The 18,520-nt window shown below is 38.6% G+C and overlaps 1 protein-coding gene across 3 annotated transcripts in view; it reads left to right on the top strand.

Moving 5' to 3' along the window:
• Positions 1-18,520, top strand: part of Ankib1 (ankyrin repeat and IBR domain containing 1) — a 119,874-nt gene that overhangs the window by 2,685 nt on the left and 98,669 nt on the right. The window lies entirely within an intron of this gene.

Genomic DNA, 18,520 nt, shown 5'->3' with positions numbered 1-18,520 from the left:
ACAACTTGTAACTCATAGACTTTCGGTTTCACTTATGGTAAAAATCTTTGCTATTACTCAAATTACTGCATGTACACACTTGAAACTCACAGTCTTTCTGTTTCACTTGTAAAAATCTTTGATATTATTCAAGTCTCTGATTGGAATGATGCTGGAATTAGAATTCCCATGCAACAAAACTATACATTTGTTTGATGCTTAGTCTGTAAAGATGAACAAATCAAGATTCTCTTTATCATTGGGCTGTAAATGCCCACTGAAAATACATGAATTAAAAAACCTGTTCAGATGCCTTTAATACACTGAAGGTATAGAAATATTGCCTTCCTTGTTAATGTATCCATTTAGTATGATAAAGGAAGATATGTAGCTGCTTTAAACCAAAGTTTCATTTTGTCTCTAGCTGCAGGCATGATAGCTGCCTCCCAGCTTTTTTTCCTACCAAGAGGTATTGTATATTACATTTTTCAGAATTTTAACAGTAATTTTGAAATGATTTCAACTTACTGGCATAACCCTCATCCTACAACTACAAAATACTTTCTCACGCCCCCAGCCAAGTGATGCTCTCCTGAATTTCATACAGAGGCACACAGTGTCAAGATTTCCTTTCTTTCTCAAACCATGCCACTAGCAGGTAACATAACAAGATATAGCTGTGGAAATAAACTCTAAAATTGTGCTATTATCTTATTTCTTATCAACCCTTCACTTGCTGGCCTTAGTATCCTTGATGATTCCTACCTAAAATAACTGCTTTTGTGATGATTAGCAATTACTGTTTACGCCCCTCTTCATGCACAAGTTGATGCCTTATCGAGAGCTGCTTCTCTCTTCGAGTCTTTATTCACTGAAGTGGAGATTAAGTGGTTTTGATTTTATGTGAGGTGTTGTCAGTTGTTACTGGTTTCACCATTGTGCTATTTCAGTTGACCCCAGTTAGCCATAGGGTGCATCTTTAAACTGGCTGCTACACCCATTCATCATGGTCCTATCTGGTTCACTGTGCATTTCCTTTCCAGCAGAATAAATTGTTCCTGATTCATCTTGTGCTTTGCTTGCTCTACCCCTGAAATCAGTCATTTCCACAAGGAGCCTTGCTTTTGATAGATATTTATAACAAAAAATTTGGGAGCTTATGCTCATTGCCACTGGAATGTGAGTGCATCCAATTCCTTTTGCTGTATGTGATTAGGATAGATGAATTGTATATGCATACATATGCAATACATTTGTATACATACCCTTTTTTGTTTTGTTTTGAGTTCTTTTCCAGACTAGCCTTAAATTTACTCTATAGCCAAGGCTGAGATATCCTAATGTCACAAAGCAAACAAACAACAAATTAGAGGATGTCCCGTTGCAGTGGGAAATCAGATGTAGACTGTCTGGAGCTGTATGGTGGCTCCACAGAACTGTCAGGAATACACACTCATCTGTCTTTCTGTTTAGTTATCTCAGCTTATCACCTTGTGGCCTTAGGATGACATTCCAGACTGAGTAGCAGTTTCTGTTTTCTTCTCTGTTCATCCAGGCCTCTGCTCATCTTATCAGTATCATATCTAGTAATCTCTAGAATTGAGCCAAGACAAAGCCCTGCCCTTTTATACCCCAGTAAGTTCTTCTGAATTGTTTTTTATTCTCTTTTAGAAAATAAAGCAGATTTGGCTTCATGTGACATGAATTTTTATTTAGATTAAGAACTCAGAACTTTTCTCTATAATCTCTCTTATTTTTTTATTTTTTGGTTTACTGAGATAGGGTTTCTGTGTATAATATAACCCTGACTGTCCTGGACTCACTTTGTAGACCAGGTTGGCCTAAAGCTCACAAAGCTGCCTGCCTCTGCCTCCCAGAGTGCTGGGATTAAAAGTGTGTCCTCCCCCTATAATCTCTTGAGTTGCGGTGCTTAAAAGGTTTTCATACCCCCCTCCACTAAGTTATTTCAAACAGAAAGGTGAATATTACTGATTATATTGTTAAATTGGAAGCTGATGTTTTAGGAAACATAGAAATTTAATCATTTTACACAATAAGTAGTGTTAAATTTTTTTAAATATAAGTATAATATTCTGAGCACATAAAACTGAACAAGGTCAGGCCAGAGTGCTTGCCTAGCAAGTGCAGAGCCCTGAATTTAACCTCTAGCACCAGTGAAGACAAACGAACCAACCTTGGGTGTGATGTAGTTCTTGTTCTCAGGGAATTTACCACATAACCAGGAAAGCAGACAGACGCCGAATTACAGTTTCAGGTGGTAAGCTCAGCAGCATATGACCAAGTTAGACATTGTATACTTAGTAAGAGGCTGGGGAGCTATGATCCAGATGCCTCATAATGAAAATGACTTATAAGTGCTGGCTTTTGCCAGGAATTTTCTTTAGGGCAAGGACCTTTATAATATTCTAAAATAGAATAAAATCATGTTTGTTGTCTGGTAAAGTTAATCTGGTTATAACATAATTAGGTATGGGATCTAAAAAGAATGGAAATTCATTTGATATATTGAAGTATGTTCCTGTGTTAATTAAATATTAAATGTTTATATAAATATATGCATGTTATCAAGGACTTTGTGTTTTAAAATACAGTCTAACTATCAATAGTATAATAGTACTATGACTCCTGTCTTATAAAGTGAGGGCTACAAAAGCTTGAATTATGGCTGGAGCTCAGGGCTAGATGGTTAGATAGTGTTTACTGCCAGACTCCCCAACTAGATATCAGTCCTCAGGAATTACATGGTGGAAGGAAAGGACCATTCCTGTCCTCTGATAGTGCATATAACCTCAAAATGCATTTGCATACACACAGAAATAAATGTAATTGTAGAAGTTTTTAAAAAGACTTGAGCTCATTAAGTCCCATATTCTTTCCATGTATTTATTCTACACTGCCTCCCCCTTGACCTACTGTCTGTATGTTACTTCTACCTCAGAAATCTTGTAAATAAGATTAGAATACAATTAAAATAGTTTCCAGTGGGGACAGAAAGTATCAACCAACTCCACTCTTGATTTTCTACAGGCACTCTCTGCGTGGGATGGAGAATAATCAGGGAGATAACTGTTGGCCAGAAAATTGCCACATTACATGAATGAAGCAGTTATTGTGAACATGCTAAGATAGTTTCTGAGAAACTTAGTATTGAACTGATGAGACAGCAGAAGACAAGATTCTAGACTGGTGTGTCATGCTATTGGACAGTAGAGTAACATTTATTAATGTTAATTAATAAGAATTAAGATTCTTCTTTCCCCTGCCATATTCGTTGTTCAGAATGAGGAATAAAAAAAGAGAGTGTATGTTGCCAATAACTATGTGAGGATTAGTGGATTCCCCAAAACAATTGTAAAATTAGAGATGATTTCTTCTTCCTAATTTAAATATACCAAATCATTTAAGTAGAATTACTATTTAGATTCAGGCTCTCTCTGCTTCTGGAAAGAAGTGTGATCTCTGTGGGACTAATGTGGGCACAGGAAGCTTCTACTCCAGACTGGACTTGACGTGCTGGCCACAGATTTAACATGATTTTGTGGGTGTTGGTGTGTGTGTGTGTGTGTGTGTGTGTGTGTGTGTGTGTGTGTGTGTGTGTGTGTGTGTGTGTGTGTGTGTAAAATATGGAGGGATAAGAAAGGAGGGTAAAGGTTTTAGCTGGATAATTTGATATGATGTAATGATGAGAAGCAGGGCAATTCAGGAAGTAGGAACACCTGATGTTTAACTGCTCACGTGTTAAGTGTCAGGGATAAAAGATAAGAAAAGGTGAAAAATAAGATTCCAATGTTCAAGAATTATGTGGTCCAATAGGATAGTATTTTTCTCCTGACTCCTTAAGAAAACCGAGTCTTAGGACTCCAAGCTAGAACTCTCCAAGCTAGCACTATCAGAGTCATGTAGACAGTTTCAGGACTCCAAGCTAGAACTCTCCAAGCTAGCATTATCAGAGTCATGTAGACAGTTTGTTAATACACAAATCACTGGGCCTTCTGTCCAGGGTTTCTGATTCTGCGCAGCTGGGTGGGGCCTCAGTCTTTTCTAACAAGTTCCCAGACCCTTCTAGGATTCCTGTTATCTAGGGCATGAAGTTAAATTATTTCTCCCCAGGCCTTTAGAAGGTTATATATAATCTCTTGGAGAATTTAAGAAAGTTCTCAATCATTTCTCTTTGTTTTGTGCTTTAGTTGAGGAACTCTGATTAGTACAATTTTATTTTTTAATAGATTTATTATTTATGTATATGCACACTCTATCTGCATGTACACCTGCACATTTTTTTGTAAACCCCCATTACCACACCTGCACATCTTAACAGGGCACCAGATTACATTACAGATGGTCATGAGCCACCATGTGATTACTAGGAGTTGAACTCAGTACTTCTAGAAGGGCAGCCAGTGCTCTTAACCCCTAAGTCTTTATTTTATTTTTTAAATGATTTTAAATTTTATGCATGTGTGCAAATGCTCAGAGAGGCAGGAAGAGAAGATCAGATCCCTTTGACCTGGACTTATTCATGGTTGTGAGCTGCCCAGTGTGAGTGCCGACAACTGAACCCAGGCCCTCTGTAAGAGTAGTATTCTTGGTCAAACTGCTCAAGTGGGCTTTATAATTCTATTCCATTTCTGTAAGGGACTGTGAAGAAGCCCATATCATTTGAGCAGATGTTTTCTGTTGCTAGAGAGAAGCAGCCTCAGTTTCCATCCTCGGGTGATCTGTCTGTAGGACTTCACTGTTCCGCTTGGTGATTGTAAGACAGCGAGAAGGCTAAGGTATGGAGCAGGGCTTTGTAAAGACTGACAGTAAAATACTCTAGTTATTCTCTGTGCGTTCAGCCTTGAAGGGGAATGAGACTAAAAATAGAGGACTGTTCTACCTTTTATCAACAGTTTTTGGACATATAGTCTTTAAGTGATTAATATATCTGCATAAAGCTAAGTAGGAAAAGTAAAAGAGATACAGAATGAAGGCAGATGCCAGGCTTTTCTCCTGGTCTTTGTTTTTACTGTGTGGATCCAAGTGAGAAGCCAGTGTTCCTTTAGGAAGCAATTTCTTTACCTGTTATACGGTGACATAGAAGATTAATGTAGTATCTTGTGCAAGACATGCTGGAGTGAAAGGGACAGTACGGGTCCATTCACTTGGGAGAGTCATTTGTCTGCTGGCCAGAATATGACTTAAAGAGACCCAGTCATTTAGTATATATTTACTTTTGGATCTAGATAGCATCAATTACACACTAAGGACTGTTTTTTAAATATAGCACATACCGTGATGTCGGTGTTCTGTTTGTAACTTGAAACTTACATTGACATTGTTGTGATGCTTTATGTACTTTTCCTATTCGTACCCTTTACTACTTTCACTTGGTCGCATATATTTCTGTCTCCATAATTGATTTTCTGATTCTATTTAACATGAGTATTTAATAATGAATATCATTCATTAGACACTAAGAGAAAAATCATAGCTTTTTAAATTGGAAAACTGTATGGAAATAAGGCACTTTATTTAATATTTCTATAAGAGCAGTTGAATTCTGTCTATACATTGTGAATTGGGAAATATTATCTTTAGACTCGTCTGTTCCACTTCTGTCTTGTGTATGTGTTTGTTTATGTACTGTCTAATGTGTCTTGGATGTAATTGGCTCTCACACTTCTCCTTCACAGTACTTCCTTCATAGCTCCAACCTTCCAGGTGTGATGACAGAGAGCCATAGAGCCACAGAGTCCTTCTCACTTTTCCACCCTTGTTACTTGCGGAGTGCATCCCAAGTTGGAATAACCGCTCACTCCCACCACTCCTGCTATCCCCTCTGCCAAGCCCTCTGCCTCCCCCAGCTTTCAGTGGGTTACTGCAGCAGCTTAGAAATGGTCTCCTGCCTCTTGTTTTCCCATCAGTCTGCCAGCCAGGTTAAATGGAACAAAGTCATTGCCCTCCCTGCAAAAAGCCTCCAGTTGCTTTCCTTTTCACCCAGAATAAAAATGAAGTAATTTAAAGCAATCTCCCAAGAACTTAGCTGCTGCTGTTAGTTCTCTGACATCCTAACTCCTCACTCTCCTCACCGCTTTTCTGTACTTGAGCATCCAAGTTTGTTCTTTTTATCTGGAAGATTCTTACTTGCAGATGGCGCATGCCTCTCTCCTTTAGGTCTTTACTCAGCTGTCTCTTGGTAAAGTCTTCCTGTACCCTTTTAGGCCTTGCAGCATTCTCCCTCTCCTGGTTTGATAGCTTGGAAATGACACCTTGTTACTGTGTGCAAACTGTAAACCATGGCTCTGTGAGTCAGTTTGCTTTGTTCTGTGGGGTTTCCCTGTACATAGGCGTGTGGTAGGTGGGCCAAAAGTGCTTTTTCCCTACGAGTTTATTTCTCTAAAAAGTATATCTTTCTTCCAAGAAGTGAATCTGGAAATCACATCTAAATCTTTACTTTGAATATTTAATTGTTCTGTTTCACTTTTAAAAAATCACTTTGTCCTGTGCCTTTCTTTTGTTTGTATTTGAAATTACTGGTTTGTTGTTGTTGTTGTTGTTGTTGTTGTTGTTGTTTTTGGAGAGGGCAACTTTTCCCCTGGCATAAATTGTAGTTTCTAACTCTATGTGTCTTGGGGGGAATAACTAAACATCTTTTAGTCCTCTGTGACATATATGCATTTCTGATAGCTTTCATTGATTACAGTGCTTTCTAACACGCAGAGTAAGAGATTGACATACATCTTGCTTTCAGGAGTTACAGTAATGCCATTGCTACTTTTTTTGGTCATATTTTCAAGAAAAATCGATACTGATTTCTACCTTTTTAACCTGAATTGAAAGTTTTGTGGCCATGGTAGTTGAGCCTTTCATAGACTTGAGTTTACATAGCCACTGTTTCTTAGCTTCCTTATTTGGAGCAGTTGGGTTCTACAGAAGGATCTGGTTTCTTAATTTGGTTTCTTTTGGCCCAATAAGTCTTGAAATTTGTGTACTTGATACAAACATCACAGTTGCTTTAGATTTTTCAAGTAATCTGTCAGACTATATTTTGAATTATAGGTTGACTTTTCAATCTGAAAGTGTCACTGTAGCACTTAAGCTCCATCTCTTCAGGATATAGAGTAGCACGGATGGATGAAGACTCAAATCTTCATAATTTTGTTAATCATACAGGCTATTATATTTCTGTAAGATCTTTATTACTCCATTAAGTTATATGGATATAAAGTAAGTAGACATGGGATTCAAGTTTTGTTTCTGATACAATAGAGTTTCTTTCTTTTTTTTTTACTATAGAGTTTCTAATTTGAGATAGTTTAGGTTTGTGGCCTTGGTAATGGACAGTTGACCTAAGGAAAAAATATTATATTTGGTTCCTATAGCAGTAGAATGAGAAATGCATTTAACACTTAAGATTTAGGATTCACGGGTTGGGGATTTAGCTCAGCAGTAGAGCGCTTGCCTAGCAAGCGCAAGGCCTGGGTTTGGTCCCCAGCTCCGAAAAAAAAAAAAAAAAAAGATTTAGGATTCACAAAAGTATATGGAAATATAAATGACTTCGTCTAGATACCAATCGAGACTCAAGGATCTACACATATAGTAGACTCTAATTTAGTAAATGAGAAAGCCAGGATTCTAACTGGGGCATCCTTCTAGAATGTTTTCAGGTTACCATTAAGCCTTTCCAAAATAACTAAGTTTCTAAAGCCTGTTTAGTATTTGTTAGTTTATTGTAAAATGTAGGTGGAATTGCGTGTGAATTAAATGAGAGAAGAACACATACCATAGGTTTTCTCATGGTAAACTCATTATGAACCCAGGAATTTGGTTTCTAGCAATTTACTTCTGCACATGCACTCAAGCCATACTGTTCAATGTTTTCATTAACATCTGAAATTTCACTTCATAATATTAAATGTATAATTCGCATGTTTTTCCTTTCTATTTCTTTTCTTCCTCTCATCGTCATCTTCTCCCATTCTCTTCCCTCTCTCTTCCCTCCCCGAGCTCTATTCCTTTTTCATGGGACTCACTTATAACTTATTACTGGTTTCAAACTCCTGGAAGTCCAATGCCTCAACTTACCGAATGCCAGAATTACAGCCCTGTGCTACTACTTCTGGATACAACTCTCATTTCTCCGAAGATGAACTCTTCTCAGCTGTTCATTTGAAATTTGCCCTTTACAATTTTTATGTTTCTGTAATGTAAATTGGCAGCATTCTACAATTTTTTTCTTTAAAAATATTTGGGCATAGCGGTGCATGCATTTAATTTCAGCACTTGGGGTTTAACAGCAGTTAGACCTTTGTGTGTATAGAAGAGAAAGTGGGGAAGAGCCTCAAACACATGGGCACTAGGGAAAACTTCCTGAACAAAACACCAACAAATGGGACCTCATAAAACTGCAAAGCTTTTGTAATGCAAAGGACACTGTCATCAGGACAAAACTTCAACCAACGGATTGGGAAAAGATCTTTACCAACCCTACGTCCGATAGAGGGCTAATATCCTATATATACCAAAAACTGAAGAAGTTAGACTCCAGAGAGCCAAATAACCCTGTTAAAAAATGGGATGCAGAGCTAAACAAAGAATTCACAGCTGAGGAATGCCGAATGGCTGAGAAACACCTAAAGAAATGTTCAACATCTTTAGTCATCAGGGAAATGCAAATCAAAACAACCCTGAGATTTCACCTCACACCAGTGAGAATGGCTAAGATCAAAAACTCAGGTGACAGCAGATGCTGGGGAGGATGTGGAGAAAGAGGAACACTCCTCCATTGTTGGTGGGATTGCAGACTGGTACAACCACTCTGGAAATCAGTCTGGAGGTTCCTCAGAAAATTGGACACTCCACTACCTGAGGACCCAGCTATACCACTCCTGGGCATATACCCAAAAGATGCCCCAACATACAACAAAGACACATGCTCCACTATGTTCATAGCAGCCTTATTTATAATAGCCAGAAGCTGGATATAGAAAATGTGGTACATTTACACAATGGAGTACTATTAAATATTAAAAACAATGACTTCATGAAATACATAGGCAAATGGATGGAACTGGAAAATATCATCCTGAGTGAGGTAACCCAATCACAAAAAAGAAAACCCCAAAAAACAAAAAACCACACCTGGTATGCACTCACTGATTAAGTGGATATTAGCTCAAAAGCTCAAATTATCCAAGATACAATCTACAGACCACATGAAGCTCAAGAAGAAGGACGACCAAAGTTGGATGCTTCAGTTCTTCTTAAAAGGGGGAACTAAAATATTCATAGGAGGAGATATGGAGGCAAAGTTTAGAGCAGAGACTGAAGGAATGGCTATTCAGAGTTTGCCCCACCTGGGGATCCAGCCCGTGTGTGTGTGTGTGTGTGTGTGTGTGTGTGTGTGTGTGTGTGTGTGTGTGTATCGCCATGAAATCTAGACAATATTGATGAAGCCAAGAAGTGCATGCTGACAGGAGCCTGATATAGCAATATCCTGAGAGGCTCAGCGAGACCGTGACAAATAGAGAGGCGAATGCTAGCAGTAAACCAAACTGAGAACAGGGTCTCCATTGGAGGATTGAAGGAGTTAGGGTTTTTGCAACCCCATAAGAACAACAATACCAACCAACCACAGCTCCCAGGGACTAAACCACTACCCAAAGAGTACACATGGACAGACCCATGGCTCCAGCTGCATATGTAGCAGAGGATGGCCTTGTTGGGCACCAATGGGAGGAGAATTCCTTGGTCCTGCCAAGGCTGGACCCCCAAGTGCAGGGGAATGTCAGGGCGGGGAGGTGAGAAGTGGGGGTTGGGGAGAGGTATACCCTCATAGAAGAAGGAGGGGGGAGATGGGAAAGGGGGCTTATGGACAGGAAACGGGGAAAGGGAATAACATTTGAAATGTAAAAAAAAAGACCAACCAGAACTATACAGTGAGACCCTTTCTCCAAAATAATTCTATTTATTATTGTTGTTATTGTTGTATATGTATGTGACTGACATTCCTGGCCTGAGTACATATAACGTTCAGAGGATACCTTTGTGAGGTAGATCCTTTCTCTTTTAAATTGGTTCCGTTAATTGAACTCAGGGCATCAGGCTATAATGTTTGGGGGGCACATCTTTTATCTCCTAAGCCATCTCTGCAGCCCTTTTTTGTTTGTTTAGTATAATACATAAGTATCAATGATAGTCTGATCCAAGTGTGCTCATCCTCTTTAGGAAACTATTGTTTCTCCAGTGAATTGTTCTACTCTGTAGTAAATGTCCTAAACATTATGCCATAATTATAAGAGAGTGAATTTCTTCAGAATAGTTGATTTGCTCTTGAAAGAGAAAGGAATTAATGGTTGCTAGGTACTTAAAAATATATTAGAAAACAACTGAGGAAGATATTTGTAGTTCCTTGTTTTACAAAGGAATATGATTGTCCGCTTGTAAAATTGATAAATTAAAAATTGAAATCACATTGCAAATGTAATCATATTGTATAGTTTTTAGATTGTGTACCTGTCAGATTCATGTCCTGTTTCTGCAGCATACTTTCTACAGATTATAGGTATTTCCTCTCATGTTAAAACTTTCCCTTTACCTTAAATTAAGTTTTTTTTTTTTTTAAGATTTATTTATTTATTTTATGTATGTGAGTAAGCTGTCCCTGTCTTCAGACACTCCAGAAGAGGGCATCGGATCCCATTACAGATGGTCGTGAGCCACCATGTGGTTGCTGGGAATTGAACTCAGGACTTCTGGAAGAGCAGTCATTGTTCCTAACCTCTGAGCTATCTCTCCGGCCCAAATTAAGTTTTTGTATAAAAGAAGAAATAATCCCTTTCATTACGATAGCTTGTGATAGGGATTTTATAAGCCATATGGCCATACTTATTGTTATATGCCCTTCCCAGCTTGCAAGAATGACAAATTAGACATGCAGCTGTCTTGTATTTAAAATACAAAATTGATCAGCAGCCCAAAACCAGATCGTTCCATCAGGGAATCAGCTCTTTCCTGTGGCATCTGGATTTGAGCCAGGCAATCCAGCCTGCATCATTGATGTTTCTCATAGTTTAAGTCTCATAGAGGATTGTCCTAAGTCTGAACAGCCTCAGAGTCTGTGTTATGGGCATTGAGTCAGTGCCTGTTTTCATTTCAGCAGAGTGAACACTGAGGCTAAAACAGCCATGTGGCAGACTGAGTCCAGACTGGACAGTTATGACCTGTAAGTTCATACTTGTAGAAGTGCTAGCAACCAGCCTTTTGTGTATCAGCAACCAAAACAACTTTTGGTTTTCTATTCTGTTCAGCTTTTCCTGAATGGGAATAGCATTTATGAAGTTACAACAGCTTATATCAGTTTTATCTTACATGCAGATACAGTAATAACAAATAAAAAGAATTTTGTGACATTTTCTTTTCTCATTGCGAATTTACTGAAATATCTAGCAGTAAAGTTTGTACCTCTAGGTTAGCAGTTGAGTGCTGTAGAGATGAGTTCTGGCATAACTGTTATCCTGGCCAAGTCACAAAGGAGGCGGGGGTAACTGATACAGTTCATGTAGACCGAAGAAACCTTTTCCTCTAAGTTGATCCTTAGCTTTACTTCAGTTCTGTGATTTGATTTATTCTTTTTTCTGATTTAACATTTTGACTACTTGGGGAACAAGTTGACCCTATATCCTAACCCTGCAAGATACACAAATCAAGTCCCCACTTCAGTGATTCAGACCCATAGCACCTAGCATGTTACTCAAAGCTGAAATTGATTACAGAAGAAAGATTCAAGGCAGAATTAGAGAAGACCACCCTCGGGTGAGATCCACATAAGCCCAAGCTTCTTGGAATCCTCCCTTTGGAATGGCACAGTTCTATTTAATTCCTCTAACCCTGACTTGTGACAGCATACATGAAATGTAAACTACCAGGGAAGCTCATCAGGAACCCAGTATCCACAGCTTCTACTGAAGGTCATGCCCAGAAGAGAAGCAGTTATTTAGTATGTGCTATATTTTACATGAGTAATTCGTGTGTCTACATGCATGCATGCCTGCGTGCGTGCTCCTGTGTATGGGTCAGAAGACACATTGCAGGTGTTGGCCCTCTTCGTCCATCATGGAGAAGTTGTCAGGCCTAGTAGTGAGTACCTGTGCTTGCTGAACCATCTCTCCAATCTACTGCGTTTTTCTCTTTTAATTAAGTACATTTTTTAAAGTGGTTCATTTGTTTTTATTTTTTCTATGCATTGTTGTATCTGTGTGAGGGTGTCAGATCCCCTGGAACTGGATTTAAAGACAGTTGTAGGCTGCTATATAGGTGCTGGGAATTGAACTCAGGTCCTCTGGAAGAGCTGCCAGTGTTCTTAAGTGCTGAGCCACCTCTCCAGTCCTCATATTACATTGTTTTTAATAAGCAATTTAGGTACACTGAGCCATTGTAAGGAAGAAATGATTGGAATTCTGAAATTCAGCAAACCAGATACCAGCAACAGGCTGACCTTCTTAAACATAGCTGGCCCAAATGTACTATGTCAGCTTTCCTCTGTATAATATGGTAGAATGTCCTTAGACAAATAATGCTGATATTAGAATTTCAGCTTAATTTGGCTTCATAAATTCATTTAAGTTGAGCAGAACAATGAAAGAAAAGATTCCATTGATTAGGGTGTTTTGCACTCTTGACACCTATAACAATACTAATTTTAAGAATATGTTACAGCAGAGGACACAGCAGAGCTAATAAGACTTATTGGCTTTGAAAGATTGGATAGGGTTGCTAGAGAAATGGCTCAGTGGTTAATAGCACTGTCTCCTCTTTTAGAGAACCTTTATGCCAAGCTGGACCCACACACCCAATGGCAGCTCAGAACCATCCATAACTCTAGTTCTAGAGGTTGTGACACCCTCTTCTGATCTCTGGATGTATGTGGTGCAAAGACATACCCATGCTGCTAAAACACCCATACACATAAAACAAAAATGAATAAAACCTCATAAAACATTGGGTGGTGGAATGAAATATTTTCTTCTTTTTAAAAAATTAACTAGGTGTTGTGGTTTAAGCTTTTTTTTTTTAAAGATTTATTTATTTAACATATATGAGTACACTGTTGTTGTCTTCAGTCACACTAGAAGAGGACATCAGATTCCATTACAGATGGTTGTGAGCCACCATGTGGTTGCTAGGAATTGAACTCAGGATCTCTGGAAGAACAGTCAGTGCTCTTAACCACTGAGCCATCTCTCCAGCCCATAAAATATTTTCTAATAAAGAAAATATAAATAATTTTGTGTTGAAGCAAATCTGTTTGTTCTATATGGTTAGCATTAGAAAGGAAATCAATTTAAAAAACTATTTTGAAAACTTAATTATATATCATTAGTAAAGATAAGTTAGGGAGAAATTAAGGTCTTTCGAATATAAATTCTTAGTTTTATAATATACTTTTTAAAATTTTTAAGCATTAAACACTACAAATTATAAAGTTAATATTTTTAAAATTAAAAAATATTTGACAAATTCCTAAACTTCAATACAAAGTGTTTATGTTTATCTATTTCTTTAATTGACTATGATGGACTTATTATTAGAGACTAGGAGTGTAGCTCAGTGGTAGAGTGCTTACTTAGCAAGTGTGAGCTCCTTAGCCCCTTTCCCGCTTCCCCTCAAAAAATGTATGTACAGGCTAACAGTTTACTTTGCTTTTTCCTCCATAGAAATTTTATCTTTGTCTAAAATGTATCAATTTGAGCCCTTGACTTCTGATCCTCACAGCACTTTCAGTTAAATATTTGTACTTATTTTAAGTTTTTTTCCTTTTTGTTTTTCAAGCCAGGTTTTCCCTGTGTAGCCCTGGCTGCCCTAGAACTCATTCTGTAGACCAGGCTAGCCTCACAGAGATCTTCTTACTGCTGTCTCTCTAGTGCTGGGATTAAAGGCATGGGCCACCACTATACTTATTTTTTAAATTAGAACAATATGGTATTAAAAATATGAAACCAAACAATACTGAATAATCAGAAATTCTAAAATTACCAAAATCAAATGTTTGCTAACAGTACCATAAGCACTACAGCCTGAAATACTAGTGTGTTTAGTGACAAATTTGAGAAGTAATTGACAGGAAGGATAAAACAAAGAGTATCTTGAGTATCTGAAAAGTCAGCGTACAAAAGGCTGTGGTCCTTTGACAGGGCCTGGAGAAGACGGTTGTTTGCCTCCTACAGTTCCTGTGTGCCAAGCCTGCATTGCCACTCGTGGGCATCATGCTGTGTTCTGTGTTCTTTACCCATGTGGCAGAAAGCACCAGTCAGCTGCCTGCAGCTGTTTTACTCTCTTTCCTTTCTAACTACAGCACCCTTCGCACACTGTGACAGCCATGTCAGTCTAAATGATGCTCCAAAGGAGGCAGGATATGTTAGATTGTCTCCTTTCCTACTTACTGGAAAGATTTAGGGAATTAAAATAATCAACTTTTTAATCGCTACTCTGATAATTCTGTTGTGTTTATGCAGTCATTTTATTTTGAATGCTACCATAATGTGATGCTGAATAGCAAGGCAAATTTGAGTTCTACAGTGCTTATTATAGGGAGGTTACTTTCATCTTTAAAGGATTTTCCTAATTCTGTTCATTTTCCTAATACTTTCTAAATACAGAAAATTCTACTGTAGACTTTGGAATACATGAACTTCCAGGAAGCTAACAAGAGCGAAGCTATATTTGTTTCCAACCCTAATCTGCAGTCTGGCAAGCTAAACTACAGTGTTGGCTTTTAACAACATTTCCCAATCAGAGTTTCTTACTCACTGCTCTGGCTTTGTGCTTACCAAGTGTGTGACCCTTTCAGTTAGTACCTGTCACCGCAGTTACACAGGGAAGATCTGCATTGACACCACCAGCAATGGAGAAAGTAACAGAAACGAAAGAAGCCTTTGTTTAGAATAAAATTAAAAAAGAAGCTTCTTAACAGGTGCCCAGTGACAAGTCTAGACTACCCGCTGTCTATCATTTTGATACAGAACATAGAGATGATGGCTTCTTTTAGGTTCATTTTCTTTAAAGAAAGAAAGGGGAAAAAAGAATAAGTATCTTCTTTGAAAGCAGCAACTAACCACCAATTGCTTGAAAATCCTGATAGGAAAAGTATCATGGAGTGTTTACTGTGTGTCACACGTTAAGATGAACACTCTAGGAGGTGCAGAGCGTGGCTCAGTGGGTAAGAGTGCCTGATGCTCCTGGAGAACCTGAGTACACTTCTCAGTGTCCACGTGGCAGCTCATAGTCATCCGTGCCTCCAGTTCGAAGGGATCCAACACCCGCCTCTGCCTCTGTGGACACCAGGCATGCGTGTGATTATAAACATCCCAGAACATGATGTTGTTCTTTCTATCTTACTGGGGAAGGAATTGAGGTACAGAGAAAATTTAATAATAGAATTAGAATTTACCAAACCATGTGTCAGTAAACTATGGTCCATTCTCCAAACTATGTTGGCCTGTTTTTGTGTTTTTGAAATGGAGTGCCTTAATTTTTGCTTCAATAAAGCCAGAAGCAACTTGGAGAAGAAGGCTTACACAGTTTTTTGAGGGAAGCCAAGACAGGAACTCAAACAGGGCAGGAACCTGAAGGCAGGATCTGATGCAGAAGCCATGAAGGGTGCTGCTTACTGGCTTGTTCCTTATGGCTTTTTCAGCCTTTTTTCTTATAGAAGCCAGAACCACCAGTCCATCCAGGGTGGTACCACCCACAGTCAGCTAGCCCTTTTACATAGATTACTAAGAACATGATCTACAGGCTTGCCTATGGAGGCATTTTCTCCCTCCTTTTACATGGCTGTAGCTTATATTAAGTTGAAGTAAAACTAGCCACCACGTTGGGTCTCACAAGTTTCTACTGGCATCAGTTTACTATGTAGCTGATGCTGGTCTTGAACTCCTGATCCTCTGACTTTTGCCTTTCAGTGCTGAAATTACAGGCATGTGCCACTGTACTCAGCCTCAGCCTGTTTTATAAAGAAAATTTTATTAGTCTTATGGCTTAGGAGCAATAGCATGACAGTGAAGGATTATAACAGAGTTGTATGGTTCACAAACCTATATGTATTCCCTTTTCCTACATGAAAGTCATATAAAGTGAATTCCCTATACTCTACCAATCCAAAGTATTAAACAACAATAAGCCATGAATGTTTAAAAGCTAATGGTCTTCCGTCTAGAAGAAAAATCTGAGAATGATTTAAAGGCCATCAGTTGTATGCCCATAATTTTGTTATAGTTCCCTTTTCAAAAGCAGTGTGTATAAGAATCTCAGTTTTCTTTTAAAGATATGTACAAATATCTTGTTTAATTCTGACGAATGCAAGTTAACATTTAAGCAGTATAGATGTGACATTTAAACTATACCTTTCCTTGTGGTAATTGAGGTTTGCATTCCAGCAGAGTTCTTTGTTTATAAAAAGATATAGCAGCTTAAATCTGTGAAATCTGTTAAATGAATGCTTCAGCTTAAGAGTTGCTTGCTGGGGCTGGAGAGATGGCTCCACAGTTACAAGCACTGGCCGCTCCTCTACAAGACACCGGTTCAATCCCCAGCACCAACAGCTCACAACCACTTCCAGGAGATCGGATGCCCTCCTCCACTGGTGCTGCACGGGCAAGGTGCTCAGACATATAAAGGCAAAATTATCAATACAGATAATTTTTTTTAATTACATGTTGAAAAGTCAGACATGTATAGGGACTCACTGTCATGAGGATCAAATACAAAACCATTTAAGAGACCCTTGCCTGTTTGCAGTCATATGTCTGAAAGGCTTTCTTTAAAAGAAAAGGTATTCCATTTACTTATGCATGTGTGCACACAAGTATGCCATGGCATGTATGTGGAGGTCAGAAGACCACACTTTCTAGAGTCGGTCAGTTCTCTGCTTTCACCAATTTTTTGCTTGGAAATTAAACTCAGGTTTTGGGTGTGGCAGCCTGCACCTTCACATGGAACCATCTCTCTGGCCCTTGCAGGCTTTCTTACTAGTCAAATTCAACTTGGTTGTCTGAAGTCATTTCCTAAACCAACTACATAGATTTTATGTTATTCCAATATTTTGAAATAGCACTTTGTATTATTGTTCCCCAAATAATTTTTTAAAAACTATTTATCTTTATGTGTGTGTGTGCTGTCTGCAAGTATGTCTGTGTATCAGTAGAATCCAGAAGAAGCTGTTGCATCCTCTGGAACTGGAATTATGGATGGCTTTTAGCCATCAGTACATGCTGGGAACTGAATTCAGTCTTTGCAAGAGTAGCAAGTGCTCTTAACTGCTGAGCCATATCTCTCACTCTTGTCCCTGAAATCCTCATATACTTTCCCAAATATCAGTTCTCCAGTATTTGACATCTCAGGTTCTTTTTGGCTGTTTTGGGACAGCGACTAATTCTGTTGCTCCAATTGACTTGAAACTTACTGTCTAGACCAAGCTGTCCTCAAACTCAGAGAGATCCACCCGCCTCTGCCTCTATACCCAGCCTAATATCTCAGCTCTTTTAAAAAAAAGTTTTTAATTTAAATAGAATTATGTCACTTACCCATTCTCTTTCCTCCCTTCATCTCTTCCCAGCTGTTGTTCCTCAAGTACCTCCCCTAAGGTTAATACCTCTTATCATTGTTACACACACAGACACACACACACACACACACACACACACACACACACACACACGTATGTAAACACACAACCTGCTGACTCCGTTTTTGTTTATGTGTATATGGTTTGGGGCCTAACTCTTCTATATTGGACAGCCAGTAATGGGGCTCATTCCTGGGAGAGGCTAATTCTCTTTTTCCCAACAGCCATTAGTTGTTTCTTTGTTTAGGAATGGAACCTAACAAAATTTTCCCCTTCCATGTAAACATGCCCGTTGATTGTCATTGTTCCAGTCATATTTATGTAGCCATTTCGAGGAGAGAATGTTTCATGGTAGGCCATCTAGTATTTCTGATTCTTACAGCCTTTCCGCTCCCTCTTCCAAGATGTTCTCTGAGATGTAGATGCAGGAGCTGTGATGCACATTTACACATTGGAACTGGGGTCCCTAGTGTCTGTTAATCCAGTGTACTCTATCAGGTTGATCAAGTTGTGTTTTACTGTTGACGGTCACCATTTGCTGTAAGACAGAGTTGTCTTTGCAGAAAGTTGCTTGATAGACTTATCCAGGAAAGGTGATTCTTAAAACTACAAAAAGAGTAGGGGAAATATCAAGAAGTTTTGATGAATACAATTTTAGCTTAAAAATTCATGCTCTTACCAGGTGGTGGTGGTGGTGGTGGTGGTGGTACGTGCCTTTAATCCCAGAACTTGGGAAGCAGAGACATGTAGATTTCTTGAGTTAAAGGCCTGTGTGGTCTATAGAGAGTTCTAGGACAGCCAATGTTACACAGAGAAACTTTGTGTAGAAAAACAAAAAAAACAAAATATTCATGATCTTTTGGGAACAACTAGTACCTTATTAAATGACCAGCATTATCTGATATCAATTTGAGA

Source organism: Rattus rattus, chromosome 6 (genome assembly GCF_011064425.1).
Source record: "Rattus rattus isolate New Zealand chromosome 6, Rrattus_CSIRO_v1, whole genome shotgun sequence".
Lineage (NCBI taxonomy): Eukaryota > Metazoa > Chordata > Mammalia > Rodentia > Muridae > Rattus > Rattus rattus.
This window is presented reverse-complemented; position numbering and strand designations above follow the sequence as displayed.